The 21,593-nt window shown below is 45.9% G+C and overlaps 1 protein-coding gene across 5 annotated transcripts in view; it reads left to right on the top strand.

Moving 5' to 3' along the window:
• Positions 1–345: 345 nt before the first annotated feature.
• The window catches only part of NADK (NAD kinase), an 81,770-nt gene continuing 60,522 nt past the window's right edge, over positions 346–21,593 (top strand). For 2 of the 5 annotated variants that reach the window (XM_044281879.1, XM_044281886.1), the window contains exon 1: positions 346–518. The gene's annotated coding sequence lies outside the window, so the exon portion shown is untranslated. Of the gene's footprint in view, positions 519–2,964; positions 3,022–12,446; positions 12,471–14,955; positions 15,065–21,593 lie in introns of those variants that run through there. The other 3 variants (XM_044281882.1, XM_044281885.1, XM_044281881.1) reach the window with 3 other exon arrangements.

Consider the following 21,593-nt stretch of genomic DNA (forward strand, 5'->3'; position numbering starts at 1 on the left):
TCATTGAAAACAAGGCAAAATCAGCTACATTCGCCGTATAAGACGCACTGCTATTTTCCCCCCACTTTTGGGGGAAAAAAGTGCGTCTTATACGGCGAAAAAAACAGTATTAACAAAAAAAGTAAAAATGTTAGCAGCAATGAAATACCACCAAATGAAAGCTCTATTAGTGAGAAGAAAAGGAGGGCACCAGCACACAGGTCTCCCCTCCACATGCTGTTGCTTCTCCAGGACTCATCAGTCATCACCGGTCTCTTTCCGCCTCCTCTTCTCCTCCTGGCTTTCCTCCCATTAAGGACCATTGACAATACGCCCCGCCCCTTCCTGTCAGATCACGTGCCCTCGTTTAACCCTCTCCTGACCTACGTTCACTCAAGGCCCATTCTGGAGAAGAGGGAGGGGGGTTCGGGCTCCAGGGAAGCCGCCATGGGAGCGACGTAGACAGCAGGTCTGGGAGGACTGCATCTGAGGAACAGGAGGCCATGATGTAGAAGAGACGGCACCCGCCAGCTGGCACTGTAAGTCACATGTGCACACGCGGCGGCTGCTGGCCGGCCCTGACTGCCCCTGGCACACTGATAGCGGCCCGGGCGGCTCTTTGCCCAGGTGACAGCCTGTTACTCCCGTGGTCTCCATGTACCGGGCGACACGTATGTGCCACAACAGGTGACGTCACCGGGCTGCACATAGTCTCGTCACGTGACAGACCGGCACCTGTAGACGTTGCGACCCCAGCCCTGTAATGGAATGATACCTCCAGGGGCCTGTGTGGCATTTCTGGGGCCCCAGTGGGACATGTAAGCTCCTCCCCAGAGCTCTGCCCTGTCACAGCGCCAATATGCTGACCCCTGATGTCCCCATACATGACGGAATTGTATATATTTGGGGTATATAACCCCCAAACCCACATGGGAATATCTACTCATGGGCAAGGCTTACGTGAGGTGAACGCATTGCACCCGCTCTGAATCCGGACCCATTCACTTCAGTGGGGCTGTGCAGATGGGCGCTGATCTTCACGCATCACTTGTGCTTTGCGTGAAAATCGCAGCATGTTCTATATTCAGCGTTTTTCACGCAACGCAGCCCCATAGAAGTGAATGGGAATGCATGAAAATCGCAAGCAAGTGCGGATGCAATGTGATTTCCACGCATGGCTGCTAGGAGATGATGTTAGTAAATTGATAAAAGTCACTGTATAATTTTCCCTTATGGTTCCTAATACAGAATGCTTACTAAAATGTGGCGTGAGGGGTTAAAAAAAAAAATGTACTCACCTCATCCTCTTGTTCGCGCAGCTGTCATCATCTTCTTCCTTCTGCTTCTCAGGACCTGCAAAAGGACCTTTTGATGACGTAATCCTTCTATCTTCATTCAGCAGGACCTGCGCTGACGTCACCACGTGGTGAGCGCGATTACGTCATCAAAGGTCCTTTTGCAGGTTCTCAAAGAAGAAGCAAGATGACCATGCCAGCTGCGCGAACAAGTAGATGAGGTGAGTAAATGTTATTTAAAAAAAAAAATATGTTTTAACCCCTCAAGCCACATTTTAGTAACCGTGTTATAAGGGAAAATAATAAAATGAATAGAACACCTAACCCAAAGCCGAACTTCAGTGAAGAAGTCTGGGCTCGGGTCTGGGTACCACATTCATTTTTTTCTCACACGCGTGCAAAACGCATTGCACTCGCGCGGAAAAAACTGAACATCAGAACGCAATCGCAGTCAAAACTGACTGCAATTGCATGCCTACTCGCGCGGTTTTCCCGAAATTCACGCACAACGCATCCGGAGCAAATCTGGGACGCCCGGGTGAAGGAGGCTTTAACATAGCCAAGACAGATCCGACTTGAACAGCATTGAAAGTCAATGGAGGACGGATCTGTTTTCTATTGTGCCAGATTGTGTCATAGAAAACGGATCCGTCCCCATTGACTTACATTGTGTGTCAGGACGGATTAGTTTACCTCCGCTTCATCAGACGGACACCAAAGCGGTGCAAGCAGTGTTTTGGTGTTCACCTCCAGAGCAGAATGGAGACGGAACGGAGGCAAACTGATGCATTCTGAGCGGATCCTTTTCCATTCAGAATGCATTAGGGCAAAACTGATCCGTTTTGGACCGCTTGTGAGAGCCCTGAACGGATCTCGCAAACGGAAAGCCAAAACGCCAGTGTGAAAGTAGACATCGCCCACGTTCCGGTTAACTGTAACTCGATAACAAACGTACTGATATAGAACGGTTTAGCTGCCTGAAAGGTACGTTAAAAGCATCTTTATTGATTCAATTATAAAAAAAATCGGTTCTGCACCAATTCTGGTACTCGGGCTAGTGGTGTGAACAGGAGCGTAGGGAATATATATATACACACTCACCCAAAGAATTATTAGGAACACCATACTAATACAGTGTTGGACCCCCTTTTGCCTTCAGAACTGCATTAATTCTACGTGGCATTGATTGAACAAGGTGCTGATAGCATTCTTTAGAAATGTTGGCCCATATTGATAGGATAGCATCTTGCAGTTGATGGAGATTTGAGGGCTGCACATCCAGGGCACGAAGCTCCCGTTCCACCACATCCCAAAGATGCTCTATTGGGTTGAGATCTGGTGACTGTGGGGGCCATTTTAGTACAGTGAGCTCATTGTCATGTTCAAGAAACCAATTTGAAATGATTCGAGCTTTGTGACATGGTGCATTATCCTGCTGGAAGTAGCCATCAGAGGATGGGTACATGGTGGTCATGAAGGGATGGACATGGTCAGAAACAATGCTCAGGTAGCCCGTGGCATTTAAACGATGACCAATTGGCACTAAGGGGCCTAAAGTGTGCCCAGAAAACATCCCCCACACCAATACACCACCACCATCAGCCTGCACAGTGGTAACAAGGCATGATGGATACATGTTCTCATTCTGTTTACGCCAAATTCGGACTCTACCATTTGAATGTCTCAACAGAAATCGAGACTTCTCAGACCAGGCAACATTTTTCCAGTCTTCAACAGTCCAATTTTGGTGAGCTCGTGCAAATTGTAGCCTCTTTTTCCTATTTGTAGTGGAGATGAGTGGTACCCGGTGGGGTCTTCTGCTGTTGTAGCCCATCCGCCTCATGGTTCTGCGTGTTGTGGCTCCACAAATGCTTTGCTGCATACCTCTGTTGTAACGAGTGGTTATTTCAGTCCAACGTTGCTCTTCAGCTTGAATCAGTCGGCCCATTCTCCTCTGACCTCCAGCATCAACAAGGCATTTTCGCCCACAGGACTGCCGCATACTGGATGTTTTTCCCTTTTCACACCATTCTTTGTAAACCCTAGAAATGGTTGTGCATGAAAATCCCAGTAACTGAGCAGATTGTGAAATACTCAGACCGGCCCGTCTGGCACCAACAACCATCCCACGCTCAAAATTGCTTAAATCGCCTTTCTTTCCCATTCTGACATTCAGTTTGGAGTTCAGGAGATTGTCTTGACCAGGACCACAACCCCACATGCATCGAAGCAACTGCCATGTGATTGGTTGACTAGATAATCGCATTAATGAGAAATAGAACAGGTGTTCCTAATAATTCTTTAGGTGTGTGTGTGTATATATATATATATATATTACCTCCTGTATTCACACCACCAAAAATATATTTCCCTATTAGATTGTGGGAGCTGTGGAGCCCATAGGATTAGTGACGTAGCAAAGTCCTTGTTTTGAGTGGACCACCCCTCGAATCATATGGCGGCTCTACATATACCATAAGTCAATTAACACTGAACATGTATAGGTGCACTGTGTTGACTCAGTGCACTGTATTTTCTCGACGCGTTTCCCTGCCGATATTTGTCAGTGTTTCTTCAGGAGAAAAACCTACTGACGGTCTAGTTCAGATATTGTGCTACAACACTCTGTTGGCAAGTGTGAAGCAATAGCGCCAGCCTATCGATACTTTGCATAGAGCTGCCTAAGGCTACATGCACACGACCGTATGTGTTTTGCGGTCCGCAAATTGCGGGTCCACAAAAAAAAGGATGACGTTCCGTATGGCATCCGTTTTTTTTTTTTGCAGATCCATTGTAATAATGCCTACCCTTGTCCGCAAACTAGAAAAAAATAGGACATGCACTATTTTTTTTTTTTGCGGAGCAACGGAACGGACATACTGATGCGGACAGCACACGGTGTGCTGTCCGCGTTTTTTGAGGACCCATTTGAAATGAATGGGTCCGCATCCTATCCGCAAAAAAAAACTGATCGGACACTGAAACAAAATATGGTCGTGTGCATGAGGCCATATATATATATATATGTATATATATATATATATATATATATATGTATATATATATATATATATCTATCTATCTATCACTACTACACTCTAAGGGAGCATTCACACGACCGTGTTTTTCTTCCGTGTCCGTTCCGCAATTTTTGCGGACAATGCACGGACCCATTCATTTCTATCGGTCCGTAAAAATTGCGGAATGCCTTTCATTGTCATCCGTGTGCTGTCCGTTCCACGTTGCTTTTTACTTGGCCGCAAATTGCGGTCCGTGGCCTCATAGAAAGTCATTGGGTTCGTAAAAAACGGATAGCACATGGAAATGCATCCGTATGTCATCCGTTTTTTTGCGGACCCCTGGACTGAAAACATTCTAGGAAACCCCATTTCAGTTTTTTGCAGGCGGTGAAAAACGGATGACACACGGAAGCACCACGTCCGTATTATACGGACTTACTGAACGGAAACGAAAAGATAACTGAAGAAATACGGAACACACGGATCCGTGATTTGCGGACCGCAAAACCAACACGGTCGTGTGAATGCTCCCTAACAATGAGAGGCTGGTTTCACACTGTGCACAATCTATAGTTTGTAAGAACGCTGACTCAGTTGGATCACGCTGCACGCCTCTGATGGCGTGCGTGCAAAACACATTCAAGCCTCTGGCACTATGAGGGCGTTTCACTGCTGCACACTCATTGTAGGGCCTCATGCACACGACCGTGGTGTGTTTTGCGGTCATGTGCCTGAGGCATAGAGTTAACATAGCCCACATTCCCACTACGAATGAAGATTTTTCACGGTGTCACTTCTTTGCCTCTGCCAGCCTCGCCAGTGGCTCCCTGCCTCCCCACTGTAGTCAGCTGTATCTGTGCCACCGCCCAATGTTCCTGTAATTATGGGGATCCCAGAGGTCAGACTTGCCATTGGCACATTGATGGCACATTCACTGGTTATATAGGACAGACCATCTATCAGTGCAGGATGGAAAGTTATACCATTTACTAATATAATTCCTCATCTTTAAGATCTTTGCTTACTGTCATAGAATGGAAACATTCCAGCATGGATGTTTATAAAGAATGTTTCCTTTCAATGACAGAAAGCAGAGGTCTTAATATTTTAGAAAGTTGCTGAAATTTTCTGTTTCTTATGACTAATGTTTATCTGAATTTAAAAATAAATAAATAAAAGAAATGTTTTGGGAAATTTTGTTTAAAATTTGAAAAAAAAGTGCTTGTAAAATTCTTCCAACTTCCTAAAAAAAAACTAATGACATTTGCAAAATGATGCAAACTAGACATATGGTGAATGTTATCCATTCTCCTCTAATCCCCGGGCCCCTCGCACAGGTAGTTCTTGCCTTGCTCCCCGGCGTCACTCCTGATCCCCGCACTATGTTATGTTGCTACGAACATGAAGTACGACGTGTCGCGAGAAAACAGAATTGGTCGGATACGTGAAAGCATTCCAAAGTTATTACCACATAAAGTGACGTGAAGATTTGCAAAAATTGGCTGCGTCTGGAAGGGAAAAAAGGACAGGAAGGGGTTAATACTTGGTCTGAACGTTATTATTTTCGGCAGTCCCTTTGTTCTCTTCACATGTTGGGGACATCAAACATTTCCCTTTGTCGGTGCGCCCTGTGACAGCTGTCTTTGAATGAAATCAGAAGAATATGTTATCTGTCCGCTGTCTGCAAGAACTCCATCTCCAACCCAGGGGGGGATGGTGGGGGGGTGGGGGGGTGGGGGGGGGGGTGCACTCTTTACTGTACCTCTCATCTGAGAATCAGTGGTGGCCCCCATTCAGTGTTATCTTCCATCATGTGCCTATTACCTTAAAGGGGTTTTCAGAGATTATAATTTTTTCTTACTGATGACCTGTCCTGAGGATAGGTCATCAATATCTTATCCGTGGGGGTCCAACACCCGGGACCACCGCTGATCAGCTGTTTGAGACGGCGTCGGCGCTGCTGCCTTTTTTTTGCTCACCAAGAACAGCACCGTACATTGTAAAGCGACTGTGCTTGGTAGCGCAGCTCAGTCCCATTCGCTGCGCTTAGGCCACATGACCAATGAACGTGCCTAGGAAAAGCAGAGAGAAGGCCGTGGTCGTCTCAAGGTGTTGGACCCCCACCGATCAGGTACCGATGACCTATCCAGAGGATAGGTCAACAGTATCAAAATCTTGGAAAGCCCCTTTAAGGGCTCATGCTTACGACCGTTGGATGTTTTGCAGTCCACAAAATTACGGATCTGCAAAAAAAGGATACCGACCGTGTGCATGCCGCATTTTTCGGAACGGAATTGCCGGCTCCTAATAGAACAGTCCTATCCTTGTCCTAAATGCGGACAATAATAGGACATGTTTTATTTATTTGTGGAATGGACATATGGATACAGAACGTACTCAGAGTCATTTCCAGTTTTTGCAGCCCTGTTGAAGTGAATGGTTCCACATATGGGCCACAAAAAATGGAACAGAAATGGGAAAAAAAATCAGTTTGTGTACATGAGCCCTACTTGAACCTGCACTTATATATTAGGGAGTTCTACAGCTGGACAGTCTTGAGGGATCAGCCATTGTGCTGGTGTCCAACAGGCCTTCTTCTATAATGTATCTACCCCTGGGGAACAGTATCCAAGAGTAGATAGACAACTAGGGGGCATGTCTGATACACTCCAGTTTGTTATAAGGGGTTATCCTGTCTGATAATGGTATAGCACATGTCTGGGAAATTGAATACAATTCGGAGGGGTCCAACGTCAGGGCCCCACAGTGCTCCCCGCCACCTGTTCTACGGGGAATATCAGCACCGCGCCATTCACATGAATGGGATGGTTGCAGTCCCCTGTATATTGAGTGCCCCGGAGCATCACTGTGCAGGGAATCACTTTCCGTGTTTCCATGCTTAAATAGTGCTTTGACCCCTTCTTCTAAAGATTTGTGAGGGTCCTGGTGGTTAAACCCTCATCAATCAGTAAGCGATGACATATGGCAGGAAAATGGGTCCGTGCTCCGCATTTGAATGTAGCAGCAGATACATGTGTCCTCTGCTGCCTGCAGCTCTGGGGGGTTGCTAGAGATGGTAGAGTGCAAGCACAGTGCTGTCTCCAGCAGCCCCATAGAGACCTGCTCCTGATGAGACGGCAGATGGTGTTCTGAAGGTTCGCAGACCTGGATCAGGGTATCAGTGAGCTTCTGGCAGGGCCGTCTTTAACGCGGGGCAAGAGGGGCACCAGGCAGCTGCCTCTTGAGCGCCATATTTTTCGCCCCATAAGACGCATTTTCCGACCCGCAAAAATGCCCCTGCGTCTTATGGGGTGAATACTAATAAGCGCTAACATTATGGAAGCGCTCATTAGTACCGGAGGACCGGGAAGCGGTGAAAGCTCTGTACTCACCGCTTCCTTGTCCTCGGCTGTGCAGGGCTGCACACAGTGTGACCTCACGCTGTGCGCAGCCTTCACAGCCGACAGCCGAGGACCAGGAAGAAGAGAGAGAGAGAGAGCGCTGGTGGTGAGGAGTGGCAACGTCCAGGAGCAGGAGAGGTAAATGGTTGGTTTATTTTATTTGCGCTGATATGAGGCCGGGGAGGCCTGATATATAAGGCTGGGGGGCTGATATGAGGTCTGATTGAGGGTCTCATTAACATTGGTGCTCTGATTGGGGCTGTCATCTGAGGTCCGATTAACATTGTGGGGGTCTGACTGCTGGTCTGACCTGAGGTGTAATGGAAAATATTTTTTTCTTATTGTCCACCTCTAAAACCTAGGTGCGTCTTATCCACTTCCCATCTGGGCCATTTGCCCCCTTCCTGACCAGGCCTAATTTTGCAAAACTGACATATCTCACTTCATGTGGTAATAACTTTGGAACGCCTTTATTTATCCAAGTCATTCAGAGATTGTTTTCTCGTGACACATTGTACTTCATGATAGTCATAAATTTGAGTCAAAATATTTCACCTTTATTTATGAAAACATCCCAAATTTACCCCAAAATTTGAAAAATTCGCAATTTTCTAAATTTCAATTTCTCTGCTTTTAAAACAGAAAGTGATACCTCATAAAATATTTATTATTTAACATTCCCCAAATGTCTACTTTATGTTGGCATCATTTTGGAAATGTCATTTTATTTTTTTAGGACGTTAGAAGGCTTAGAAGTTTAGAAGAAATTCTTCAAATTTTTAAGAAAATTGCCAAAAACCACTTTATAAGGACCAGTTCAGGTCTGAAGTCACTTTGTGGGGCCTACATAGTGGATACCCCCCATAAATGACCCCATTGTAGAAACTACACCCCTCAAGTTTATCAAAACTGATTTTACAAACTTTGTTAACCCTTTATGCGTTCCACAAGAATTAAAGGAAAATGGAGATCAAATTTTTAAATTTCACTTTTTGGGCAGATTTTCTATTTTAATCCAATTTTTTCTTTAACACATCGATGGTTAACAGCCAAACAAAACTCAATATTTATTACCCAGATTCTGCGGTTTACAGAAACACCCCACATGTGGTCATAAACTGCTGTATGGGCACACGGCAGGGCGCAGAAGAAAAGGAACTCCACATGGTTTTTAGATGCCATGTCCCATTTGAAGCCCCCTGATGCACCCTTACAGTAGAAACTCCCAAGAAGTGACCCCATTTTGGAAATTAGGGGATAAGGTGCCAGTTTTATTAGTACTATTTTTGGGTACATATGATTTTTTGATCATTCATTATAACACTTTATGGGGCAAGGTGACCCAAAAATTGGTTGTTTTAGCACAGTTTCTATTTATTTATTTTTACAGCGTTCACCTGAGGGGTTCAGTCAAGTGACAATTTTATAGAGCAGATTGTTACGGACGTGGCGATACCTAATATGTATACTTTTTCTCATTTATTAAAGTTTTACACAATAATAGCATTTTTGAAACAAAAAAATTATGTTTTAATGTGTCCATGTTCTGATAGCTATAGTTTTTTTATTTTTTGAGAGATTTTCTTATGTAGGGGCTCATTTTTTGCGGGATGAGGTGACTGTTTTATTGGTACCATTTTGTGGGACATACGCATTTTTGATCACTTGGTGTTGCACCTTTTGTGATGCAAGGTGACAAAAATTGCTTGTTTTGACACAGTTTTTTTTGGGTTTTTTTTTACGGTGTTCACCCGAGGGGTTAGCTCATGTGATATTTTTATAGAGCTGGTTTTTACGGACGCGGCAATACCTAATATGTATACTTTTTTTTTTATTTGTTTCACTTTAACACAATAATAGCATTTTTGAAACCAAAAAATGATGTTTTAGTGTCTCCATGTTCTAAGAGCTATAGTTTTTTTATTTTTTGAGAGATTTTCTTATGTAGGGGCTCATTTTTTGCGGGATGAGGTGACGGTTTTATTGGTACCATTTTGTGGGACATACGCATTTTTGATCACTTGGTGTTGCACCTTTTGTGATGCAAGGTGACAAAAATTGCTTGTTTTGACACAGTTTTTTTTGTTTTTTTTTTTACGGTGTTCACCCGAGGGGTTAGCTCATGTGATATTTTTATAGAGCTGGTTTTTACGGACGTGGCAATACCAAATATGTCTATTTTATTTTATTTTTTCTATTTTTAATTTTTTTTTTTATTCCTTACTTGGGGACCTTTTTATTTTTACATGTGAAACTTTTATTTTATTTTTTTCAACCCTTTTATTTTTTTTTATTTTTTTTTACACTTTTCGTCCCCCATAAGGTCACACAAGACCTCTGGGGGACATTTGCTTCACTTTTTCTTTTTTTTTCACTGTTGATTTCTCCTGTAACTGGGGCTGACATAGTAGCCCCAGTTACAGAAGAAATGCACCCCCCAGAGAGGCTGTACAGCGTGATTCTGCGCTGTACAGCCTCAGTGCAGGGCTGATCGAGGTCTGTGAGAGACCTCACACAGCTCCTGCAGCTCCGGTCCCGGCGGTCACATGACCGCCGGGCCGGAACAGGAAGCGCACAGCGCTTCCTGCTCTGCAGACACAGCGCTCGGTGAGCGCTGTGTCTGCAGCGATCCGGAAGGCAGGAACACCTGGGCACTGTCCCTGCCTTCTCTCTGGGTTGCCCTGCTGTCACGATTAGCGTGCAGCTGCTATTTCTGAAAGGACGTTCAGAAACGTCCGTTCAGAAATAGAGGTCCACCCATAGGACGTTTATATCCTATGGGCGGACTTAAAGCGGTTATAGGGCGAAAATACGGGTACTTGCTTGCTCCTCCTTCCGACCTCCCCTGCCCCTTGCGTAAGCTGCACGCTGTAACGTCACGCGGAGGCACTGCAACGCTAGGGTGAGCCGAGCCCCGGTTCTCTTTCCTGAACTGCATAGCGGTGCCCACTTCCAGCCCTGAGCCCAGCTGCCCAGAGCACTGATCCTGAGCCGCTGGAGTCTTCCGAACTGTATTTACAGTAATTTTTTTTTTTGTGTGTGTTGTGGTGGAGGGCGTGAATGTATGCTAGGGTGTGGGAAGGCGGGTTCCAGGGGGCCCAAGTAAATTCTTGCCCAGGGTCCAATCAATATTAAAGACTGCCCTGGCTCCTGGGCATTCTGTGGTGCTAGTTGGTGCCATCGGAAGCACAGATTGAGAATGTCCCAGAGGCTCTCAAGTGGATTCAGGTCTGGGAATCATGAGGGTCAATCAATGGCATCAATGCCTTCCTCATCCAGGAACTGGGTATAGACTCTGGCCACTTGAGGTGGGCATTATCCTGCAGGAGGAATCCCGGGACTACGGCGACAGTTGCAAACAGCAGTCATGGTACCATTGGCTATCATGTGGAGGTTTATACAGCCGGCAAAGGATATACCACTCCAGACAATCACTGACCCACTGCAAACCTGCCAATTTGGGTATTCTCTGGTGAATGCCAACCAAGCTGCACAGTGCTGAGCCTTGAGTACAGGTCACATCAGGCCCTCATGGAGTCATGCAGACCATACTGGAGAACTTTTTGTAAGGCTCTGGCAGTAGGGCTGCAGCTATCGATTAATTTAGTAATCAAGTATTCTATCGATTAATTAAGTACTCTAATAAGAAAAAAAAAAATATTTAAATAACATTTCCCTTTATAAAAACTCATCATCAGTCCTCTGTGCCATCAGCCCCCCAAGTCTTCAGTCCTCTGTGCCATCAGCCCCTCCATGCCATCATGTCCCCCAGTGCCATCAGCCCCTCCATGCCGTCATGTCTCCCAGTGCCATCAGCCCCTCCATGCCGTCATGTCCCCCAGTGCCATCAGCCCCCCCCCATAATACTTTCCTGGCATGGTGTGCTGCTGGCCGATATGAAGTCCACAGGAGAGGGACTATAGAATCATCTTCTTCCCAACATGCAATAGGACCTGATGTCAGACAGCACATGCTGACTATGTGTGCACGCCAGGACAGTGCAGTGCGGTGCCGACGGGAGGCCACGGAGCTGTAAGTGATAGCTGGCTTTACTTCATTTGCGCTCCGTGGTCACATGATCAAAACGAATAGTATGGTCCCCGTGCTCTTGAGACACTGCTGGTGGATACAACAATAGATGTGTAGCCTTGAGGAGCAAGACGACCCATGCAACCTGTCTGGGCTGCAAATCCCGTCTCGTGCTACCAGTAGCTACAAGGACAGTAGCAAGTGGCAAAACTAGAGTTATTGTCTGCAGTCTTCACCTGTGAAGCCATTCCCTTTTGGCGATTGTCTTGCTGTAGCCCAGGGGTCAGCAACCTTCGGCACTCCAGCTGTTCTGAAACTACAATTCCCAGCATGCTTCATTCATTTCTATAAGAGTTCTCAGAGGAGCATAGCAAGTATGCATGCTGGAAGTTGTAGTTTCACAACAGCTGGAGTGCCGGAGGTTGCCTACCCCTGCTGTAGCCCCTCTATTGTACCTGTTGTCACTTTATTTGCACCAAAGCAGGTAACATTGAGTCCCAGTCACTGGGGGGGGGGGGGGGGGGGGGGGGGGTTGTTTAACAGTCAGCTGGGATCTGCAGCATGCAAATCCATCCCTGAGCAACCAATTTATTGGATGGTATTACAAGCTGGGAAAACCGGCCGGTCAGCTCTCCCTGTAGCTGTGGAGCCTATGGCAGGGCGGAACGAGGAAGTGTCAGGCATCACTATAGACGGAGAGGACTGCTGGCAACTCTTCGGGGATCCTGCTTGCTACTAGATGCACGGTGTGTTCATGACTTTTCTGTTGTGTGGAGCGAACTAATGTTTTAAGTTCAGCGTCTAGAGTTTGGGTTATCGAAGAATCGCGTTATGGATTCTAAATTCCGTTATGGTCTGTGGTAGCAAAATCCATAACGGGATACTCCGATAACCCAGACTTTAGACGCCGAACTTAAAACACAAGTTCGCTCAACACTACTTTCCTGCTTTCCTTGTTCTTGTATGTGGTGCATTGTCTGTACCTCAAATCCAGGTGTGAATATTACCTGTAGTATAAACCTCTGTAACTAGTGACCCTGGGGGGCAGTGCGGGAGATATGAGGGACACCCTGGGGGGCATTGTGGAGAGCAATATATAAGAAATGGGTCAGCAGTATGTGAGAAATGGGGGAGACACTGTGGAGAGCAATATATATAACAAAATGGGGGGGTCACCATGGAGGGCAGTGTGTGATCAGAACCTATAATATTATTTCCCTATGACACCAACCGTTTTATAAAGTGCGGTTACTTGTTAAAAGGGGATGCGGATGCTGCCGGCAATGAGATGCTGCTGTTTTTGGCATACGTCAGGTGTGTGTCAGTGATTTAATGTATTTCACTTGTTTTGAAAAGCTTAAAGGGAACCTGTCACCGGGATTTTGGGTATAGAGCTGAGGACATGGGTTGCTAGATAGCCGCTAGCACATCCGCAATACCCAGTCCCCATAGCTCTGTGTGCTTTTATTGTGTAAAAAAACGATTTGATACATATGCAAATTAACCGGAGATGAGTCCTGTCCCTGACTCATCTCACGTACAGGACTCATCTCAGGTTAATTTGCATATGTATCAAATCGATTTTTTGACACAATAAAAGCACACAGAGCTATGGGGACTGGGTATTGCGGATGTGCTAGCGGCCATCTAGCAACCCATGTCCTCAGCTCTATACACAAAATCCCGGTGACAGGTTCCCTTTAAGGTGCTTTCACACGTTTTTTCTTTTCCGGCATAGGCTACTTTCACACTTGCGGCGGAGAAATCCAGCAGGCAGTTCCGTCGCCGGTACTGCCTGCCGGATCCAGCAAAACGTATGCCAACTGATTGCATTTGAAGACTGATCAGGATCCTGACCCGTCTTACAAATGCATTGCAAGAACGGATCCGTCTGTCCGTTTGTCATATGGACAAACGGATCCGTTTTGATTTTTTGATATTTTTTTCCACATTTTTACAGGTCTGCGCATGCTGACGGAACTCTGCTCCGGAAAAGAATAACGCTAGTGTGAAAGTACCCATAGAGTTCCGTCCTAGGGGCTCTATACCGGAAAAGAACTGATCAGTTTTATCCCCATGCATTCTGAATGGAGAGCAATCCGTTCAGGATGTCTTCAGTTCAGTCGTTTTGGCTTTTCAGGACGGAGATAATACCGCAGCATGCTACGGTTTTATCTCTGGCCCAAAAAAATGGAAGATCCGGCATTTTTTTTTTAACTCCGGTATGTATTAGTGCCGGATTCAAATTACTGCAATGCCGGAACAAAAATAAATGCTGGATCCGTTTTTTCGGATAACACCGGAAAGACAGATCTGGCATTTCAATGCATTTGTAAGACTGATCGGGATCCTGATCCGTCTTACGAATGCCATCAGTTTTGACGGATCCGGCAGGCAGTTCCGGCGACGGAACTGCCTGCCTGATCACTTTGCCGCAAGTGTGAAAGTAGCCTAAGTCAGCTCTGCTATTTAACTCGGAGGCATCTTAGAAAAAACCAATACCATGTGGTACATACAGGGGGAGTCAGAAGTCTCAGGACACACTTTTATTTCAGAAACTAAAGTGAAATTGAAGTATCTGAATACCCCAGCGGGTAATGGGTGAGGGGGGCCTATCTTTTAGGCTCTCTGGAACTTGGCCACCATCTTCAAAGCCTCCATATTGGATCCAGGACACATCTTTCCATTGAGAAGGCGGTCACGTAGCATATCGGAGAAGACCACAATTTTGTCAGAAGTTGATTGCCGCAATCAGATTTGCAATATTTCTTGTGGTTCAAAAGTTATCACCACAGAAAGTTGCAACAACAACCGGGAACGTTCCCTGTGATGCACAGCTATTTGACGTGTTCAGTGTGTTGTTGCTGGTGCTGAACACAGAACTTTGACGTTTGGGACTTTCTATGTATGCCAAAAACACCAACAGTACCGGATTCAAAAAGCGTGATTGTCTTTTGTAGAATTAGAAATCGCAGAGAGAGAGGTTATTCCAATGTCCCATCACGAGGATGCCACCGCTTTAATCAGTCTGACCACTGGGACCCCCACTCATGCTGGCCACTGGGACCCCCACTAGTGTAACATTGCCTTCCTTTCTAACTTCTCCCTGCACAATGGCAGCTTGACATCCCCACTGATATGATACTTCATCAGTTTACGACCTGTGAATATCCCCTTTAAGTCCTATCAGGTCTGGTTAACCGTTAACAGCCTGCAGGACTGTGACCAGAGTGTCACCTCACACTGCGCCTGGAAAGTTCTGTTCCCTGGAGTAAGGCCGACGTTACAGACTCATGGCATGGATTCCCTTAATATGGACTGCAAATCTTTCAAAGGGGAGGTAATAATATATAATATTGATGAAAATATTATGAGTTGCTATCAATAATCTGCATGAAGAACACGATCGCTCCAAGGGTCCGGTCAGAATTATTAGGGCAGGGCGGCTGATTGATTCTTGCCTGAGCCCTGCTCTTTATCTGTAACCACAGGGTGCCAGCTGGCCATGTCGGCACTGCTACAATGTGACCTTTCTCCCCCACATTTTGTTGCAGGGAAGTTGCAACAAAGTATATCTTGTGGTTGCAGATGTTGAAGCAATTCAGTACTTCCCCCATCAAGGGCCTTGGTCTCATGGACTGGCGTGTTTCTGCCACGATTGTTGCCCACCTTTGCCCTTATACTAGGATACAGGGATTCCTGTAATAGTGTATGGAATCTAAGAAGTTTTATGGTTGTAGATCCTAAAGTGGGGGTTCACATTAAGGGTACATGCACAGCAGAATTTCCCGTTGCAGATTTCACCAATTGCAAAGGGTTAAATCCGCAGTGTAAATGGATATGCTGTGGATTTCAAATCTGCACTGCCGCTTAATTTACACACGCATGTGAAAAAAATGTATGGTAATGTAAAATGCTGCAGATTTGCCACCCGAAAATCTGCAGCATATCCTATTCCCATTTAAAGGGGTTGTCCAGTTTTAAATATCCCGAGGATAGGCCATGAATACCTGATCAGCAGGGGTCCAACACCTCGTACCCTCGCTCAGGGGCGGACTGGCCATATATCCTACAGGTAAATGTCCAGGGGGCCGCCCAAGCCCTTCTCAGCGGCCGCTGGCCAGGTACATAATGATCTGACGCGCTCAGCATTAATTAATGCTAGGAGCATCAGATACCTGCGCACCTAACCAGCAGCCGCAGGTGCCTTTCTGAATTCTACTGTATCTCCATCCTCTGTATGGTGATAAGGCGGTATTTTGTGCTGCAATGTGGTATTTGGTTTTGCTGGGACGGTATTTTGTACTGCACTACGGTATTGCTGGCCCCGCTCACTTCTGTTGCATCTGTCTACTGGTGTAATTTGTCTTGGCCATGTGTGGTTTTGTTGCCCCACCTTCTGTCAATTTGGACTTGTCAAAAACTTGGGGCCACTTTTAGGCTCTTTTCCAGGGCCATTTTCAAGTTCCCAATCCGCCCCTGCCCTCGCTGATCAGCCGTTGTGGTATTGCAGGAACAGAGTAGTGGACAGAGCTTCATGGCTGCAGCGCTGTTCCCATTGACTTTGGTGGACCGCATTTTGGGGACTGCACATGGCCGGCACTTAATAGAAAATGCCTATTCTTGTCTGCAATTGCGGACAAGAATAGGACATGTTCTATTTTTTTCGGGATCAGAATTGCGGACCTGGAAGTGCGGATCCGCAATTCCGGATCCGGGCAGCACATCGTGCTACCCCATAGAAATGAATAGGTGCGCAATTCCGTTCCGCAAAATTCGGAACGAAATTGCGGACGTGTGAATCGACCCTAGGGTAGATGGAGCTGTGTGGTTGCGATGCCAACTTCCAACAATGGAGCTACTCCCGAACAGCTGATCAGCGGGACTTTGGTATGTCGGACACCCATCAACCAGCAGGTGGTGGCATCATCTAATAAAAACTTGATAACTCCTTTAAAGGGATATTCCAATTTTCAGCATCAATTGTCAGGAAACCACACATGTTGTCACTTACTAATAGTGATTGTTTATCTGTAATGCCCCGTTTTCCTGCACTCCTGTGGTCACATGACATTTTCCCTATTTCAATGATATCACGTCTACTTCTGAGGTGTGCAAGGCTCTGCCCTGTAGACACAACATCACCAGTGACCTTGCCTCTCAGGTCGGTGTCCTACCTATTAGTCTGGACCCTGCCCTGCAGACGTGATGTCAGCAGTGATGCCGTGTCTTAGGAACCATTCAAATCAATGGGGCCACAAAAAAAAAAAACAGAAGTTAGGCCTCATGCCCACGACCGTTGTGTGTTTTTCAGTCCACAAATTGCGGATCTGCAAAACACACATGGCGTTCGTGTGCTGCGGAACGGCACGGACAGCCATTAGTATAACTGCCTATTCTTGTCCACAAAACGGACAAGAATAGGACAGGTTATATTTTTTTTTAAGGAGCAACTAAGGGTACTTTCACACTTGCGTTTTTCTTTTCCAGCATAGAGTTCCGCCCTAGGGGCTCTATACCGGAAAAGAACTGATCAGTTTTATCCCCATGCATTCTGAATAGAGAGTAATCCGTTCAGTTTGCATCAGGATGTCTTCAGTTCAGTCGTTTTGACTGATCAGGCAAAAGAGAAAAACGCAGCATGCTACGGTTTTCTCTCCGGCGAAAAAAAACTGAAGACTTGCCTGAATGCCGGATCCGGCATTTTTTCCCATAGGAATGTATTAGCGCCGGATCAGAATACCGGAATGCCGGATCCGTCGTTCCGGCATGCGCATGCGCAGATCGGTAAAAATTAGAAAAATGTACAAGACGGATCCGTCGGTCAGCATGACAAGCGGAGAGACGGATCCGTCCTTGCAATGCATTTGTGAGACGGATCCGCATCCGGATCCGTCTCACAAATGCTTTGTCAGTGGCAGATTGGCGGATCCGGCGGCCAGTTCCGACGACGGAACTGCCCGCCGGATCACACTGCCGCAAGTGTGAAAGTAGCCTAATGCGGACAGCACGCAGACTGCTGTCTGCATCTTTTGCGGCCCCATTGAAGGGAATGGGTCCGCATCCAAGCCGCAAAAATTGCAACTCGAATGCAGAGCAAAACAACATTCGTGTGCATGAGGCCTTACTCCGTGTGCATTCAGTTTCCGTGTGTCCATTCCGCAAAAAAATATAGAACATGTCCTATTATTGTCCACATTACAGACAAGGACTTTCTATTAGGGGCCAGCTGTCCCGTTCCGCAAAATACGGAATGCAGGCCGACGTCATCTGAATTTTTTTGCGGATCCATGTTTTGCGTGTGCATGAGCCCTCAGGGTGGGGTTTTTCCATCAGGTCTTTAAGCAGGCATGGATCCAGTGAGTGCCCCCATGAATAATATGTTCACTATATTTAGGGATACCAATATTGTTTTGTGATATTCAATAAAAAAAACAGTAAAACTATGAGGCATAGAAAATCCCATCTTTACAGCTAAGTTTATCTATTGAGATATGGGTACGGCAGCCATTCACTGTACAGATGATCTGGGGTTCAACTCTCATTGAAACCTGTAAAATAAACTTTTTAGTAAAAGTTTTGACAGAAAAATAAATTTTTTACTTTCCAGCTTTTTTGGTAAAAGTTACATTTTTCTGCAACGTTATTGTTACTAAAAAAAGAAAAAACAACAAAGCAAAAAGAATTAAATTCAGCCCTTCCAGGGTCTGTAGTGTAATGGTAACTCTTCTGCCTGACATACAGAATGTCTGGAGTTCAACTCCTGATGAAGACCTGTCAAATAATTTCTTTACTTAAATTCTATATACTGGAAATGGGTTCCACCTTTGAACCATATCCAACATGGCTTTGTTAGTATTCACTGCATTGAAGTGAATACTAACGAGGCCTCCAGGCCCTGCTTGGATCTGTGATGTTCCAGCTGGTAGGGGAAGGAGAGTGTGGTAATGTGTACGGTATAACCGGGGAGGGTGTGTATATCCCACCCAGATACCTCAGCTGGGTGAAGTAAATGAAGTCCAGAAATGGTGTTGCTTTAGCAAACCTAGTTGTTGAAGCTGTTTGGTTTAGGCTACTTTCACATTAGCGTATTTTGCGGATCCATCATGGATCTGCAAAAACGCTTCAGTTACAATAATACAACCGCATGTATCCGTCATGAACGGATCCGGTTGAAAGTCAATGGGGGACGGATTTGTTTTCTATTGTGCCAGATTATGTCAGAGAAAACACTGAGCCAAACGGATCCGTCATGGCACACAATGTAAGTCAATGGGGACGGATCCGTTTGGTTCAGTGTAGTCAGACGGACACCAAAACTCTGCAGGCAGCGTTTTGGTGTCCGCCTCCAAAGCGGACTGGAGACAGAACGGAGGCAAAGTGATGCATTCTGAGCAGATCCTTTTCCATTCAGAATGCATTAGGGCAAAATCCATTTTGGACCGCTTGTGAGGGCCCTGAACGGATCTCACAAACGGAAAGCCAAAACGCCAGTGTGAAAGTAGCCTTAGTTGTATGGACTGGATTTTATTTGGTCTGAGAGGTTTGGCAGTGGGACCTTTCAGGCCGCCCATCCTTCCACTGCACACATTCCCTTTAGGCTACATGCACACGACCGTATGTGTTTTGTGGTCTGCGAATTGCGGATCTGCAAAAAAAAAAACGGACGCCATCCGTATTGAAAAGGAAGCCTGCAGAGGCTCTGTGTGGTCCCAGCCAGGAGGGTTGGGGGGCCACAAGCCTTGAGTTTTAGGGGCCCAGCAACGCCTGAAGAAAGAGGTGTTGCATGGTCAGAGTCAGGAGGACTCTTGGACCATATCCCCCCCTCCAAGGTATTGGTGTGGTCACAGCCAGGAGGCTGCTGGACCATATGACTGAGTAAAGCCGGATCTCACCCCATGTGTGAACTGTGTCTTAGAGGTAAGTTAAGGAGGCCTATGTATTAGGTAGAGCCTAGACGGGCAGATGTTTGTTTTGTGGTGCTGGAACCTCACATCAGCCAGTAACATTAACTTGGGTGATCATCTGTACTGCTGAAGAGACAAAATAAAGCACCCAGTCTGTGAGAGAGCGATCCCTTACAAGAGGCAGAGGTCTGATGCTACAGACACTCCTTGAGTCTTGCACAGGAATGTAAACAGAGGGAGGAGGTCACAGATTGCAAATTGCGCTCAGAACGTCATCTGACTTTTTTTTGTAACTGGAAAACCCCTTTAACCTTTTATTACATGTCAGAAGATATCATGAGAGGAGGTTCAGGAGGACCCAAACACATCTTCTGGTTATTGGCTGAGAAATCTTGTAATAAAGGGGGCTCCGGGCACATTTCTCCAAACACTGGCAGACAGCTAGGGAAGATGGAGGAAGCCACTGCCAGACATCTTGCTGCATTTCATCTCCCTGAGAACAGAAGGATTGAACATGTTGAAATCCAACATCCTAATCTTTAGCTCCCTCAACACAAAATACATCCCCAAAAACTTCCACTTGCCGGCCGTGAGGAGGGCTCAGGTGGCCTCCTGGGTATCGGCCCACCAGGAAATTTCCCTGTAAGATCTATTGCCAATCTGCCCCTGCTCTTAAGGCATGTCCCCTGCTTGGGAAGCCCTTTTATTAGCGCGAGTGGAGAATTGCTGCTAAGAACGGCCAGTGCGCTTGCCGTATCTGCTCAACCATGTGTGACATGTTTTTTTAATATCCGCAATAACCTCTTAATAAACCAAGAGGGTCTGCATTTAGGTCGAAATGGATTTTGGTTTTACATTTGTCATCCAAATTTAAAAAAAATGTAAAAGAAATTTCTTCTGTAAAGAACAAATATATCCTCACTCCACAAGAGTGTTATCTAGTCAAGGCCAGGTTACCAGATGTCAATGTATAGATAACTTTAGTGCTGGGGTTCATAGCTCGGTGGGGCATTGACCTGCCCCATGTAAACCATTGACTGTTGCCTCATTATAATCCTTGTCAGAAGCGTGTGAACTGTTGCGATCCTACCATTAGATTATGTAAGGTGGGCCATATGAAGAAGATTCTGCAAACACTCTGGTTTCATACCCAATCGGATGTCTGTACAAACCGTTTTGTGTAGAAACCGAGGGGGATCCAGCGTGATTCAGAAAAACATAAGCGGTCATTTGTGATGAGAAGTATGCCACTTTCTGGTGTACTTTTGTTGCAGATTCGGTTGATTTGTGGCCAAATCTTTGACTTCACTTTTCCAAGGTGGCGGACCAGGCTTTTTCATCTAATTTATCATTTTCTATGCCTACAAAAGGCAAATAAAATCCCTGGAGAGTCACTGAGGAGAGCTTAGGCTGAGCCAGAACATCTAGCATAAGGCCTCTTTCACATGGGCGTTGCGGGAAAAGGTGCGGGTGCGTTGCGGGAACATGCGCGATTTTTCTGCGCAAGTGCAAAACATTGTAATGCGTTTTGCACGCGCGTGAGAAAAATCTACATGTTTGGTACCCAAACCCGAACTTCTTCAAAGGTGTTCTGTAGATTGTATTATTTTCCCTTATAACATGGTTATAAGGGAAAATAATAGCATTCTGAATACAGAATGCATAGTACAATAGTGCTGGAGGGGTTAAAACTCGCCTTAATCCACTTGATCGCGCAGCCCGGCTTCTCTTCTGTCTTCTTTTTTGCTGTGTGCAGGAAAAGGACCTGTGGTGACGTCACTCCGGTCATCACATGGTCCGTCACATGATCTTTTACCATGGTGATGGATCATGTGATGGCCATTGTGATGACCGGAGTGACGTGCCCACAGGTACTGTTACTACACACAGCAAAGAAGAAGACAGAAGAGAAGCCGGGCTGCGCGATCAAGTGGATTAAGGTGAGTTAAATTTATTTTATTT

The sequence above is a fragment of the Bufo gargarizans genome, chromosome 2, assembly GCF_014858855.1.
Source record: "Bufo gargarizans isolate SCDJY-AF-19 chromosome 2, ASM1485885v1, whole genome shotgun sequence".
In the NCBI taxonomy this organism is placed as follows: Eukaryota; Metazoa; Chordata; class Amphibia; order Anura; family Bufonidae; genus Bufo; species Bufo gargarizans.